Genomic DNA, 17,037 nt, shown 5'->3' with positions numbered 1-17,037 from the left:
AAACAGCAAGTTGTTGAGTGATCACACCGTGTAGGTAACTAATATAAACCCTTAAATCAAATTTCAGAAATCCTTGTATTGTAGTTTCTTTAATGGGACTAAAATATCTAACTTGGCTATCTTAACTTAGGTGGTACAATAGTGATTCCAGAAATGAAGAAACTAGAGAATATAGAAATCATCTAATCAGTCTACACGAATGAATTTTATTTTTACAGGACATTCGGTCTGGTAAGCATCCTAGCTGTATATTATCCGACAAAAAACAACAAACATATGACTTTGTTGTGCCCTACTCCTCCCCAAAATGCACAAATTAAACAAAATGATGTAACAAGAGGGTATATTGTTATGAAAGTTGTGCACAATTGCTTGAATGCATTTCAGTGAAGAGTAATGTCCCATTTTATTGGATTTTGACAATGTTTGTGAACTAAACATAATTTAGAGTTTCTGTATAAAATATTATTTCCTGTTTCTTCTTTCTTTTTCATATATCTTTTGGTTTTCAATTCTAGTGTTTATATTTCATAGCTAAATTTTGTAATCTTCTTGGATTTTTATTCATTTATTGCTAGCGGTTGAACAAAATAAACATCGCTGTGATGAATAATAAAGATGAAAATGAATTTGAGATCGTTTGGCAATTTTGCTAGAATGTTAGAAAAATCCATGAAAAAAAAACACCGGACATTCCGACCGGAATTCAACAAAATTTTACCAGAGCGATCCATTATTCAACGGATTTGTCGGACGGTCCGACGTATTTCGTGTAGTCTGTCTAATTACAGATCATTTTGATGGTAAAATATTTTTTCTTGAGAATTTTAGATAATAAGCATTTTTTCTTTAACGATAATAAAAAATTCCAGAAAAATAAAAAAAAAAGAATACAGAAAGTAAGGCACCCCCATCCATATTTTTAAATATCTAAATTCTTCAATTTCCAGGTTGTGGTCACACTCAGTAGAATTCTTCATCTAATCAAGGTTTATTATTTTTTGTATATACAATTATTATTGTTATAATTCTTTTATCTTCACTATTTATCTTCAATTTCTCTCTCAATTTCTTTATCAGATTCTTGAGAGGTTAACTCCCTTAAAATTTTACGATTTTCTATTTTATGTAAGATAATGATCAATATTCTTGACAAATGTAAACCAAGAATATATTCGATTGTCAAAAAATTTTGTTAACATTTAGAAGCCTCTTTTAGAAGCTAATTTATGTTTTTTTTATGTAAAATATTGCTAGGATTTAAATATATTTTAACTTTTAATTTTAAATTTCACCCTGCTAAGATGAACAATTTTCTTTGTAAGAATTATCTCCCTATTCACTGTTTATCAAATGTGTGCATCTTCTTCGTAACAAAAATGATATCATCAAAGTTCTTTTTCTTACTTGTTCGTTACATCCTCAGGAATTTTTGGCTAATTTGGAACGAAGCGATTCGATGAAATTTTATAGGAGTTATCTACCTTTACACAATAAATTTGTTGGTATGTTTTTTTAACTCATAAGTATTTAACCGTATAATCCTAGAACCTTTTTATTTGAGGCCCCTAGGTCCTAACTAAGAAAATGAGGTCAAGGTCAAAGGTCAAGGTCAAATTCTGAATGTATACTTTTGCTTATTTTTGCATTTTCTCAAACACTTTTAAAGATATATATAAAAAAGAACAAGTGCAAAATGTTTGCTTTATTGTAATGAAGATGCGTTACATTTGGTCTGAAACAATCCAATGGCATCTTATAGGAGTTAGTGCCCGTGAAATGTCTAATTATAAGATTAATTGGTTATTTCTTCAACTAGGTTCATTATAAAGCAATATGGTCTTTTACAAAAGGTTTGAAGACATATGACCTTGAAAAATGACAACCGGAAGTAACCTTGAAAAAGACGGATTTAGCCATTTTGCACTTTTTTCATGAAAAAGTACTTGGAATCCATATATTTTGTAATTCAAATACTTTCCAAGTATCACTTAAGACTAGAAATTTGATAAACTGGAAGAGGCCAATTATCTTCTGTTGTACAGGCAAAAGTATATAGAAACTATTTATTTTTGGAATCAGTGTGAAAGAATCTATCATATGAGACCGAAAAAGACATTCACTTCATCGGAAGTAGCCAATTATCTCCCTTACTTCACTCAAAAGAAAATATGAGCCATTGCTTCATCCCCATCAGTATAAAGAAACTATCTTCTTTTCTAAATTTCTTTGATGTGGAAAGACCTTCAAATTATTTATATTTTTTGTTCTATTTGTGGTGTATATATTGCCCCTTGTTTTCTTTTTTGCACTTTTTTTAGACTGACTCATTAAACTGTTTTAAGAGTTATTAACCTCTACGTCATTGACTCTGGATGACAGTTGTTCTCAATTGCAATCATACTTAATGTTCTTATTTTTTTTTTGTCTTGATGACACCTTAATTATTTTTTTTTCAAATACAAAGGGCTATATAAGGCTTTATCATGCCTTTCATAAGTGTTAAAGAGTAATTTAGTCACGTTTTTCATTTTCTATTTTTGGTATCACATTTGAAGAGTCTTTTTCTTTCTTTTTTTGTAATTGCATTTTATCTTTCTGATTTCTTATTTATGATACAACATTCCTACATATCTTGAATCCCTTTCCATTTGAGAAAAATATATTGAGCAAATCGAACTGAGACAAATCACTTTTCATAGTTGATACTTTATGATTTCTTGAAAGCATAAGATAGATAGATAGATACTTTATTCTCTAAAAACTAGATACAATTTAAGTTTACAGAGAAACATACAATATAAATACAGACACAATAGTTAGGGTAAACAAATACAGCATCCAAGGCTTTGCGTAAAAGACTGTACCTTGACCTATAGTGGTTTACTTTTACCAATTGCGACTTCGAAGAGAAAGTTGTCTAATTAGCCACTCATACCAGATCTTCTTATCATATCTATGTGTTTATTCTACACACTGCTTGTTGAGAGGGTACCATATTGTCAATTGTGAGGCCATTCAAACTCTTTTATATATATACTTTTCATTTTCATTCTTATGAAATATTTCACAATATTTTAAATTAATGGGATATCTCTTGCAAATAAAAGACACTCTTGTAGATTTCGGAAAAGAGTAGGTTAATGCCTCTACAAGGCAGCACTTACACCCGAAAAGTGATGAGGGATTAATATAAGTTGCTATAACTTGTTTCCCAATCCACTATAAATAAATATGTTTAAACTACCTTTCAGGGATTTCTATAAAGGGTCAGGACTTGCAGTGTTCCTTGATTTCAGTGTCGAAGTCAATAAAATTATGTTCTTGTCTTTGATGGGTTACTGGCAAAATGACCTCTTTATAAAATCACAGCTGTGTCTTCTTATCTTCAAATAAAAATAGCATTTATTGACAATTAAAAACATTAATTGAAATCCTTCATCTGTGTGCGTCCACACTTTTTTCAAAAAGAGATTTAAATGAATCAAGCTATAAAAAGTGTTTTAAAATCAAAGCCATTTTTTCAAATGAAAATTGCACCATTTAAATTGTACAAATATGACTCATTTTACAACACCTATGACCTATTTTACATCTTTTCTTAATTGGCCTCATTCATGAAACCACTTTAAGGAATATATTTTACCCAAATTTAGACATATATATATATATAAACACAAAAAAAATCTCTATTGAGACTTTCTTTTTTATTACGAATCATTTATAAAAGGTTGATCACTCATAAAAATATATTTGTCACTTTTAAGTATTATCTATAAATAAATCTTTCCAAGCAATTGCATTTAAATTTTAAATATTTTTCCAAATATTTGCTTTTCTTCAATTTTATAAAGTTATTTTCAAATTGAATCTTCAAGTTTTTTTAAGTTACCATTAGTTTGTAATGTGAGATTCTTTTTTATCCCTCCAATATGTTTTCCATTTTTTTTTTTTTGTCAAAGATTTAAAAAAAATAATCCCTGTGAATGATATACATTTGCTCTTTCATATTCTGAATTTGTCTTATGAATACAAATATTAACGCATTGATGTGCTTTTCAAAAACAAGAACACTAATCAATGGTTTATTATTTAGTCATATCTGAATATTTCTGTTCCTTTATATTATATTTATTCATATCTTTTCTTTTTTAGAGAAAAATTGTGTTTTATTGAGACATAATTTGCTGTTAGCTGACCACTAGATGTTTGAAGTTTATTTTTTTCTTGGTTAGGCATCTCGATGACTTATATACCCCACATCTCCCAGTTATAATATTTCTATAAGTACACATGTACAGATAAATAGAAATAACATCATTCTTATTCTTAACCTTCACTGTGGAAAGTGTACTGCATTAATAAAAACCCAATAATCAAAATAAAAATCTTCAGTTCTTTTTAATTTAAAGCTTTAACGTCCATACAAGGCTTATATACGACTTGTCAAGATTACTAGTAGACGCATAATTATGTACATACAAAATTCAATTTAACCAAATAAACAAATTAAATTGACCACTGCACCTCTCAGTCACCTAGCAACTGTGTCTTGTGTGAACCGCTTGCAGAGTCAATTCTTATCGACTAAACAATGCCCTTGAAGACATATTGACATAAGGCTCTGAACTATTACGTTGCCGTGGTCAAACATGTTACCTTTCAACTCCATGCAGACAATATGAATCCTGTTTTATCAACCCGTTTTCGGTCAATATTTGCTGAGCGTACAATGAATGCAAAGTGCTTGCTTGATTAAAACTACACTGGACAAATATTGGTCAGAGTTTGTTTGATAAAAGGTTAATGATTTCTCTTCTCAAGAATTCAATACTTTTGTGGACTTTTAATTTGCACTTAAAATACCTATATCAAGCAACCAATAAACAATCAAAGAGACATTTAACAATGCATTTCAATTTTTCAAAGTAATTATTTAAATGCAAAGCATTTCAAAACCTTCAAAGAAAATGTATTTTTTCCCCTTTGATAGTAAAAACAACCATTAACAATATCAGTTAAATAAGTAATTAAAATGAGGTGGGTTGCATGAAATATAGGCTTTGACTAGGTCATTATAAATGTTTTCTTCAAACCTTTAAGTTTTTTGTCTATGTATATCCTGTTTAAAACATTAAAGGAGTTTTGGATTTTTAACTTATGTTATAAATAGCGGATATTTCATTAGCTTGACATGTAGGTTCCATAATGTTAAGAGACTTGTCAGCATGCTACACATATTTTTTTGTTACTTTTTGTTGCTTGTTTGCTACTTGCTAGCTGTCTCATCCCAACAAGACAATCTCCTATTATTCTTATCAATAATGGGGAAATCATTTATTGCAAACAAAAGTTTATTGGAGATTTACTAATGGATAAGCATTATTTTTGTCCCAAAAGTATAGTAATTTATTAGAGTAAATTGTAGAACTTAAAAATAAAAATACCCTGATATGATGGAATTACGGCCACACCATATAGCAGACGTTAACCTAACTCACTTTAAGTAAGAAATCTAGGGTGAATGAATTTAACAAAGATGGAGTGGGTCCTACATTTGGCTATTTAATAAAATTCCTTGCAAAAGTTAAAGTAAATTATTTTAAAGTAAAATAGGAATCTTGTTTTTTTTCTTTTTTAGACAAAACTTGCAACTTGAAAACCTTAATTCAAATTGTTTAACACCTTCTCAATTCTGTATATTATCCCTGTCCCATTTTAAGTCAGGATACTGTAATTAAGGGGATTGTTTAACGCCTCCGCATTCTGTATATTATGCCTGTCCTGTTTTAAGTGAGGATACTGTAATTAAGGGGATTGTTTAACGCCTCTGCATTCTGTATATTATGCTTGTCCCGTTTTAAGGAAGCTGGCTTGTCATGTTTTGAAATTTAAGTAAGATCCTCTGGTTTTATCCATTTGAATACTTTAAAAAAAATTTGCCCGGTGACCCCAATTTTTCTTTTTATAATTCTTTTACATGTGTAATGATAAGCTGTCTGTTAAAGTCTTTTAAAATTTTAATTACTTTTTAATAGTTTTTGAGGACTTTAACTTGTCAATGATAAAGCTATGAAAAGTCAAGAGAGAAAATTTTCCCGCCAAAATTTCAATCGCTAATATATCGAAAACAAGCACAGTGACCTATATATTTTTTTTGCTCTTTGAAGTCCTTTATTAATCCCCTATCAATATAAACTAGTGTTTCAAAAAGTTAATTACTTTGAAACTGAGAAGCGAACTCCCTTAAGTCAGAATACTGTAATTAAGGGGACCACTTGTTTGTTGTTGTTTCCTTGCATCATTATTATGTTTTTCTCGTTTATTGTTTTGTACATAAATGTTAGTTTTCTCAAAAATTTCTATTGTTTTAAATTTGTCATTTTGATGCAAAAATAGCTTGCTAAAGCTATGCGGTATAGGACTTGATAATTGTAGAAGAATATAGAGTGATCCATATTTGCTAACTTTTGTGTCATTTGTTCTCTATAGAAGATTGTCACATTAACAATATAATACCGCACATCTTAAATTTCTATATTAACAAACTTTCTATTTGCAATTTAGATCAGGTGATTGTTTTCGATAGAAATTTGGATTTTTTACATAGATTTTGGACAAAAATGATATGAGCAACAAAGCCTTAGTCAAAAAGATATTTTACATACAGTCACACATGTATATTGTAGCAAAATATCTATTTTGAGTAGAGGTGTTGCTGATATTTAGATATAATTGTCAAGATCTCAGAAAAGAAGATGCGGCAGGGTATTTATAAATCCCTAACACCAAAAAAGACATGCAGTACAGATCTGAGAAGGCCCACAGCTACTTGTTGAGTTCAACATGTTCAAAGTCAACGACAACTGGCAAAAATAATCATGTATCTAAATCACTAATCTTAAACTATTGTTCGCAGTCTATAATTCTGCATTCATTAATGCAAGAAGTTTGAAGTCCAAGGAGTAAAATCGGTAAAAAAAACAATAAAGATATCAAATACTGCACGACCCCTAGTGACAGATGTTTCACGAACATCCAAAGGGTGATAATATGAAAGATTTACATAATGCTTTCTCATTTACATAAACACTTTTTTTCAGATTCGCAGAGGAGTTTTTAACTTAATGAAAATCTACTGACGTCATGTGAGGAAATTAAATTTGGGGATGAAATGTTAAAACCAGTCAATGTGTATACAGTTTTGCATTAATCTTTGCAAACTGTGAAAAAAATGGTGGTCAGTGATATTTGCAATATATTTGTCTTGGGCTCACTTGAATTTGTGTATCGTAGGTATTAAACAATTTAACAGGCAATATAGGAAAGGTGTACTGACATAAGTGGTCTCTAAACACATTAACTCCAAATGGAGCTTTCGTTAGTAGAAGCCATATTAACTATGTGTATCAGTGAGAAAAATATAAAAGCATAAAAATATAGTATATATACCAATACACATAATTAACAGGGATTTTTCACTGAAAGGATAATTGAACCTATTTAGATATCAACCAGATACATATTTATCCACTTTGATCTGCCAGTTAACTCTGAACCGCCGGTTAAATCTGAACTGCTGGTTAACTCAACTGCCAGTTAAATCTGAACCGCTGGTTAACTTGACTGCCGGTTACCTCAACTGCCGGTTACCATATCTATATAAATAGGGTGCAAACATTAATCCACCATTCTGCCTCTGATGAAGGTCCTTTTTGGACCGAAACTGGTCAGGCTATGAAACATAACCAGGCGCTGTTAATTATGTGTATTGGTATATATACTATATTTTTATTATTAAACAATTTAACCTTGGACCCTGTATGGTTTTATTAACAAGAAAATGAGAATAAATTATTTTCTTAATCTATTGCTCAATGTACCTAATGAAGATTATTCAAGAAACATTGTTGTGTTATGTGGGCATATAGGAAATTTCCCGGAAACAAAAATAATTTTGTTTTATCAGAGTACTCTCTGAGGGCCATCTAACAATGAAAAGTAGCCTTGCAACAGGCCATCTATGGACCCTTCAAAGAGTTGTTGCAAAGGTTCTTAATGCGCAAAGAACCTGGCTTACTTGGAAGTAGTATTCTAAAATCAAGCAAAGTGGTAGCTTAGTAACAAACTTCATATCATTATTGCAAACTGTGAAAGTTTTATGGTCATGCATTGACTGATGTGTGAATTTCTTATAGTTCAGAATCCCTTAACATTTAGGTATTAATTAAACGTATTAACAAATTCAACCTTGCTCACAGCATGATGTTATTAAGAAGAGCAAAGGGACATATATGCTACTATTAGTAACACAGTGTGCAATTGTCCTAAGGGAGCTACCATTTGATTTTTATGGGGGGGGGGGGGGGGGGGGGGGGGGGCTAGGATGAAATTTGAAAAAAATAGGCAGGACAGGAGTTTTGAGTAAAAAAAAAAGGCAGGATGAGACAATTGCCAAAAAAAGAAGTCAGGACGACAATTTAGGTAAAAAAAAGTCAGGATAAACTAAAAAAAAAAAAGCAGGACCAAACAGAGTGAAAAATAAAAAGGCAGAACAGAGATTACAGCTAAAAAAAAATGCAGGACAAAATTTTTCATCCTAGCCCCCCATAAAAATCAAATGGTAGCTCCCTAATACAAGAATTTATCGGGTCAATAAAATCATATCGCGTGATGCAAAGTCAAACCCGATATGAATTTCATTGATCCGATAAATTCTGTATTAGGACAATGAACACTGTGTAACGAATTTATCCTGATTTTGTTATATATCATATTATTATATTCAAATTCAATATAAGCATAATATAAACCACATATATTTTAAATATTTAATTTAAAACTGAAAACATTGGGGCTATAAATTAAAGTAACTCAATTTTTTTTTGATTAGGTCAATGGTATAGGGGAGATAATTCTAATTGACGTAATAAATAAGGGAGATAATTCCAATTGACGTAATTCAAAATTGTACTGAAATTTATTAGGACAATATCAGCCAATCAAATTGCGAGAAATTACTCTAAATCAATAAAACTATTTAAGTCAAGCAAAAGGTTAAAGGACCAGGTGCTAAAGGGCCTGTTTAACAGTACAACCATATAATTTCAAGGGGGGTAAGTTTTTTTTTTCTTAAAAAATATTCTGATCACCAATTTGATGAAAACAAATATTGTGGTCAAGCAGATGACAAAAAATTTTCAGAATCCAAAGCGCAATAACTTCAGGAAGGAGTTAAGAATGGTGATTTTAGCAATGTTGACCTTATTTTTTCTGATTACTTTTACTCTTTAAACTGTCTGTCTTTCTACTAGAGTATCTGTGAAAAAGAAAATAAAAGCTGTTTAAGGAAATCATGAGCTTGAGACATTAAATTGTGTATTTTAAACTACTTAATAATGAGTACTATCCTACTTAGTCTGTTTCCCGGCCGTTATTGAAATTCTTGACAGTTAATATTTGTATATTCCGAAGGCATACTGAATGTTTTACGGAGGGGACCAACCTATATCCTACTATGTACATGGTACAGTATAGCTGGATTTGGACTATATGAAATATTTAGGCGGATTCAAAACTTTTATTAATAACTTTGCCAGTGCACTTATAAATTGTCAGAATTTGTTTTGGCGATTTTATTTTATCCGTGAAAATAAGGGAAAATTTACACCCTGCAAAAATAACTCCCTATACAGCATTTATAATCTGTTCAAACAAATTTTAAAATTTGTAAGTCATGGACTGTATTCAGCTATAAGTTACCATCAATTTCAATCTTAAGTTTTTCTGTAAAAAGTGTTGCAATACAACACAGTTACTTAATCTATGCCACATATGTCCACAATAATCATTTTCTAAAGTACATCAAAGTCAAGAATCACTGCAGACAACTAAGGCAACCATGTTTTTCGTCTGAGAGGAAATGGAATACTGTAAATTCAGAAATTACTGCGATTTTGTCATTTGAGATGCGATGTTAATTTTTGTGATATTGAGAAAAATCCTGTTCAATTCATAAAAAATATTCTAATTTGTGAGTTTAAATTATTGCAATTATAACCATGTTGCATTTTTCGCAATAATAAAAACATATAGCAATAATTTCTGATTTTATTGTATGCCACATATATCAACAATGGTCTCTCTCTAAAATACATCAATTACAGTCAAAAAGGGCCATTAAGGCAACAATGTTTTTTGACAGAGAGGAAATGGAATAAATAATGAGGGCATATAATGCAGGCCTTCCATATGCTATTCCTGACAAGTACAATTATGCCAAGTTATATCAGAAAAAAAGTTCAAATCATGATTTATTATTCAGGTTTAGTAGGAAACTTATGTGTTATAATTGCCTTTTACTTATGTGCACAAGATATGCATATAACCAGTAAAGAATATACTGATCCTTATTCCAATGTCATTTTTTCTTGGAGTTTCATATGTCAAGAAATTTGTAGTATTCATTTTTGAATAAAGGTTTTAAATTATAGATATAAGAAGATTTGGTACGAGTACCAATGAGACAACTCTCCATCCAAGTCACAATTTGTAACAGTAAACAATTATAGGTAAAAGTATGGCCTTTAGTTTAGCATGGAGCCTTGGCTCACACCAAACAGCAAGCTATAAATTTAGGGCCTAAAAACAAAACTTCCGCAGTGTAACACCATTCAAACAGGAAAACTAACTGTCTAATCTATATATAAGACATATATCTTTGTTATTAATGACTTCGATGGAGAGTTGTCTCATTGGCATTCATACCACATCTCCTTATATCTAGTTGCAGGTACAATCTTAATACATTGAAAATTCAAGACTATAAAGCTTTTCAAAAATATATGGGAAAAAAAAAACCAGAACAAATAATTCTTTAGCTTTCAGCAAAACAAAATCAATAAAAGTTGCATATAACAAGTTTCCTCATCACCTTTAATGAAACTAAGTTGGGTAAAACTGTGTATAAAACTGTTCGTATGAATGACAAACTGACAATATAAATGTCCCCCATCACTGTGTAACTGTGAAATACAATAGTCTAGATAGAAGACAGTTTGATGTACTATTGTTTCACAGATTGCAGTATTATCTTCACAGTTTTTAGAAGAGCTTCTGTTGATATTTCTGCAAATGTTGGCACTGCAACATATAGGAAAGATAGTTAGAAATGGTATTTTGTTTTATCATAAACAATTCTGATAAAAGAATTCCAAAAGAGAACATATTTTATACTATTCTAGTATGACTTTAGTGCAAAACCTGAAATGTTTCAATGCTACAAAAGGCAATAGATTGCCTGGGTCTGCCCACTGTACATCTCCATAAACCAGTTTTGAATTTGTCAAACCCAATTAAAAATGGACCCAATGCTTTTCCAAAGTAAATGGAGAACAAAGAGAGTGAAAACAAAAGACACATTTTTTAAATTGCATCAAAAGAAAACCAACAAAAGTTGGACAAAACAAGTTCTTGATCACCTGCAATGTATTTAAGCTAAGGTAAAACTGTGAATAAAATTTACATAATATTGTCAAACTAATTAGTTAAAGTGACCCCCATTGCTGTGTAACTGTGAAATACAATAGTCTAGATATAAAAGACATTGGTACTACAGCTTCACAGATTGCATTATCATCTTCAATTACGTATATACATAGATTGCAATTATATGAAAACGTGAAAAAATTGCTTTCATAAACATTTGTTATGCAGCAATTCCAAAAAGAACATATAACTTTCATTATTGTAATATAACTATAGTGTTAACACTGAAATTTCTTGCCTGCTTTACTAATCACTTTTGACTTGATTTTCATGTTGAAGGTCAGTAAGAAAAAGGTTTTACAACAGGTATTAAACAAATAATGATCCATGATAGACATGTACAGAAATGATCCATGATAGACATGTACAGAAATGATCCATGGCAGACATGTACAGAAATGATCCATGGCAGACATGTACAGAAATGATCCATGGCAGACATGTACAGAAATGATCCATGATAGACATTTACAGAAATGATCCATGACAGACATGTACAGAAATGATCTATGACAAACATGTACAGAAATGATCCTTGACAGACATATATAATTATAAATGATACATGACAAACATGTACAGAAATGATACATGACAAACATGTACAGAAATGATCTATGACAAACATGTACAGAAATGATCTATGACAGACATTTACAGAAATGATACATGACAAACATGTACAAAAATGATCCATGACAGACATTTACAGAAATGATACATGACAAACATGTACAGAAATGATCTATGACAAACATGTACAGAAATGATCTATGACAGACATTTACAGAAATGATACATGACAAACATGTACAAAAATGATCCATGACAGACATTTACAGAAATGATACATGACAAACATGTACAGAAATTATCTATGACAGACATGTACAGAAATGATCTATGACAAACATGTACAGAAATGATCCTTGACAGACATATATAATTATAAATGATACATGACAAACATGTACAGAAATGATACATGACAGACATTTACAAAAATGATCCATGACAGACATTTACAGAAATGATACATGACAAACATGTACAAAAATGATCCATGACAGACATTTACAGAAATGATACATGACAAACATGTACAGAAATTATCTATGACAGACATGTACAGAAATGATCTATGACAAACATGTACAGAAATGATCCTTGACAGACATATATAATTATAAATGATACATGACAAACATGTACAGAAATGATACATGACAGACATTTACAGAAATGATACATGACAGACATGTACAAAAATGATCCATGACAGACATTTACAGAAATGATACATGACAAACATGTACAAAAATGATCCATGACAGACATTTACAGAAATGATACATGACAAACATGTACAGAAATTATCTATGACAGACATGTTCAGAAAAGATTCATGACAGACATGTACAGAAATGATCAATGATAGACATGTACAGCAATGATTCATGAAAGACATGTACAGAAACAATCCATGAAAGACATGTACAGAAATGATCTATGACAAACATTGTACAGAAATGATCAACAACAGACATATATATAAACGATCCATGACAGACATGTACAGAAATGATCAATGACAGACATGTACAGAAATGGTTCATGAATATATCAGAAAGCGAAATAAAAGACCTTGGCAGGATGATTTTCTTTTTGTATATGAGAAGGTATTGTTTGAATTCTGATGCATATGAGTACAAACAAGTTGCTGAAGAAGGGGTGAACAACAAGTACCCATTGAAATACTGAATAATTGTCATAACCAATCGACAAAACTTAGCAACTAGGTTGATGATTAAAACAAGAATGTGTCCATAGTACACGAATGCCCCACTCGCACTATCATTTTCTATGTTCAGTGGACCGTGAAATTGGGGTCAAAACTTTAATTTGGAATTAAAATTAGAAAGATCATATCATAGGGAACATGTGTACTACGTTTCAAGTTGATGTAACTTTAACTTCATCAAAAACTACCTTGACCAAAAACTTTAACCTGAACTTGGCACTATCATTTTCTATGTTCAGTGGACCATGAAATTGGGGTCAAAACTATAATTTGGCATTAAAATTAGAAAGATCATATCATGAGGAACAAGTGTACTAAGTTTCAAGTTGATTGGACTTCAACTTCTTCAAAAACTACCTTGACCAAAAACTTTAACCTGAAGCAGACGGACGAACGGAGGCACAGACGGACGGATGGAGGCACAGACCAGAAAACATAATGCCCCTCTACTATCGTAGGTGGGGCATAAAAATGAGAGATTTTTCTTCTTCAGCATAGTAGTCCTTTACAAATCTGAGATTTTTGTGACCTAAAACAAAGGATTTTTTTAATGATGATTCTTATTTTTGTAGAAAAAAACACTAAATTTTATCATGAGCCTGAAATTGAGTAAGTGGAATTTAGTTGTAAAGCATAGTTCTTTATTACAGTTATATGACTATTAACATGAATAGGATTGTAATGATTATAGACTTGATCTCAATAAAAATTCTAAGAAGCCACATCTGATTGAAACCACTGGTTGAACATAACTTATCACAATATTTTTGAAGGCCTTCATTTACTGTAACTGACCTTCTCATGAACTTTCGATACTTTTTTTAGGTAAATGTCCTTTTAAAAATTTTATCTGCATTCTTGCATCTCAATTTTTTTTAATAACTGAAATTGATATAGGTGTTATTTGGTACTTGCAGTATAATCTTACTGATAATGATTTGTAAAATAATGCTCAGTTTATTTTCTAATTGTTTATAATGCAGGGATAAATATATACATCTACCAGTATTTGATATTACAGGTTTTTTTCATTCTTTTCAGCTTTGATTACAGAAGTAATTAACTTAAAATAAACCATACACAGAAATCTTACATATTCTAGCAGCACAGTGTATAATATTGTCATTTACTTACAAGACAGTGTCGTGTCCAATCAAAAGCCTTTCAAAATTATTTTTCTAGACTATAATAATTCAGTCCTACATGAAATTAATTGGCGTTCTAGAATAACAACAAATACTAGCAGTCTAGCACATAAAACACACATATATATATATATAACTTAGTTACAGACATTCATTTATATAGATACAATGGATAAGCGTGGATTCTTGAAGAAAAAAAAACAAACATGAGGCCCCCAAGCCGGCAGATGGTGAAAGCGTTGATTCTAGAAAAAGAATCACCTCAAAATCGGTCAACGTCACCACAATGGTTAAAATTGTATGACACAGTTCTAGAAGCTAAAGTCATCAATTCAATTTGATATCATTCACAAAAAATATACATCATTAAAAACAAGGAAGTCCAAAGAAGCTATCTTCACATTTTTTTTAAAGAAGATTATTTGATATTCATAACTAAAGAAAAAAGAAAATATTGTAACTTGAGGAATGTTAGATAAACGACTTGGAAATAAATCATATGGCATACATATCTATTTAAAATTGATATACTGCAAAAAGTGGTATACAATTCTTTCAAGGAATGAACCATTCACATATAAAATTTATTACAAATTATTACAATGATTTGTTTTAATTAAGCTTTCAGGAATCCTTTTTCAGTGGCGGATCCAGCCATTTAAAAAGGGGGGGGGGGGGGGTCCCAACCCAGGACAAAGGGGGGGTTCCAACTATATGTTACCATTTAAATGCATTGATCGGCCAAAAAAAGGGAGGGTTCCAACCCCGGAACCCCCCCCCTGGATCTGCCAATGTTTTTCAACGTTTGTTTCAAGAATGTCACAAGTACATGGATGTTTTACTCGCAATATCATTTTCTATGTTCATTGGACCATGAAATTGGAGTCAAAACTCTAATTTAGCATTATAATTAGAAAGATTATAGCATAGGGAACATTTTTACTAAATTTTAAGTTGATTGGACTTCAACTTCATCAAAAACTACCTTGACCAAAACTTTAACCTGAAGAGGTCACTCTAATTTTCTGTTCAGTGAACCATGAAGTAAGGGTTAAAACACTTATTTGACATTAACATTAGAAAGGTCATATCATAGGTAAAAAGTGTACTAAGTTTCAAATTGATTGGACACTTCAACTTCATCAAAAACTACCTTGACCAAAACTTTAACCTGAAGAGGTCAATCTAATTTTCTATGTTCAGTGAACCATGAAGTAAGGGTTAAAACACTTATTTGACATTAACATTAGAAAGGTCATATCATAGGTAAAAAGTGTACTAAGTTTCAAGTTGATTGGACACTTCAACTTCATCAACCAGTTGCTTCGCAGGGCGCAGCATTATACGACCGCAGAGGTTGAACCCTGAACGGTTGGGGCAAGTATGGACACAACATTCAAGCTGGATTCAGCTCTAAATTTGGATTGTGATTAAATAGTTGACACAGCATAGGTTTCTGACACAGAATGAATGTGGTCTAATGAACTTAAACAAAAAATTTTGCCTTTGAGCAATTCACTATGCTGTTGAATATTAATCCTCTCAAAAAAATGTTTGAAGAAATTTTCTTTTTATTTATGAAATCTGAAATGAAAAAATTGACCCCCCAATTTTTTTTTTCACATCCCCCTTTCCCTTATTTCGAAACTGATCTCAATTCAAATTTCTAATGAAGTTTGCAACAATAACTACTCATTTAAATACATCATAAAATATTAAAATGTAAAAAAAGTGCTTGTTATTACTGAATGGTAAAGATTGTTTTAATCTATCAGTTGGTAGTAAAAGTAAATATACATTGTATATTGTATAAAACAATGATTTAAGTTGATTCAACTACTATTCTGGACAAAGAAAGATAACTCCAATTGAAATCCAATTGGAATTTCTTGCTATTGCACAATATTGTGCAATTAGATATTTCTTGCTATTGTGCAATACTGTGCAATTGAAAATATTTGCTATTGCACAATACTGTGCAATTGAAGATTTCTTGCTATTGCACAATACTGTGCAATTGAAGATTTCTTGCTATTGCTGAATACTGTGCAATTGAAAATTTCTTGCTATTGCACAATACTTAATATAATAATTTTGGATCCTGATTTGGACCAACTTGAAAACTGGGCCCATAATCAAAAATCTAAGTACATGTTTAGATTCAGCATATCAAAGAGGCCCAAGAATTCAATCTTTGTTAAAATCAAACTTAGTTTAATTTTGGACCCTTTGGACTTTAATGTAGACCAATTTTAAAACGGGACCAACAATTAAGAATCTACATACACAGTTAGATTTGGCATATCAAAGAACCCCAATTATTCAATTTTTGATGAAATCAAACAAAGTTTAATTTTGGACCCCGATTTGGACCAACTTGAAAACTGGGCCAATAATCAAAAATCTAAGTACATTTTTAGATTCAGCATATCAAAGAACCCCAAGGATTCAATATTTGTTAAAATCAAACTAAGTTTAATTTTGGACCCTTTGGACCTTAATGTAGACCAATTTGAAAACGGGACCAAAAATTAAGAATCTACA

At 30.9% G+C, this 17,037-nt stretch overlaps 1 protein-coding gene across 1 annotated transcript in view; it reads right to left on the bottom strand.

The window, feature by feature from the left end:
• LOC143053990 (uncharacterized) overlaps positions 1-17,037 on the bottom strand; it is a 100,388-nt gene that overhangs the window by 65,732 nt on the left and 17,619 nt on the right. The window contains exon 4 of the mRNA XM_076226818.1: positions 3,248-3,386. The gene's annotated coding sequence lies outside the window, so the exon portion shown is untranslated. The remainder of the gene's footprint in view (positions 1-3,247; positions 3,387-17,037) is intronic.

This window comes from Mytilus galloprovincialis, chromosome 12 (genome assembly GCF_965363235.1).
Source record: "Mytilus galloprovincialis chromosome 12, xbMytGall1.hap1.1, whole genome shotgun sequence".
NCBI classification, from domain to species: domain Eukaryota; kingdom Metazoa; phylum Mollusca; class Bivalvia; order Mytilida; family Mytilidae; genus Mytilus; species Mytilus galloprovincialis.
This window is presented reverse-complemented; position numbering and strand designations above follow the sequence as displayed.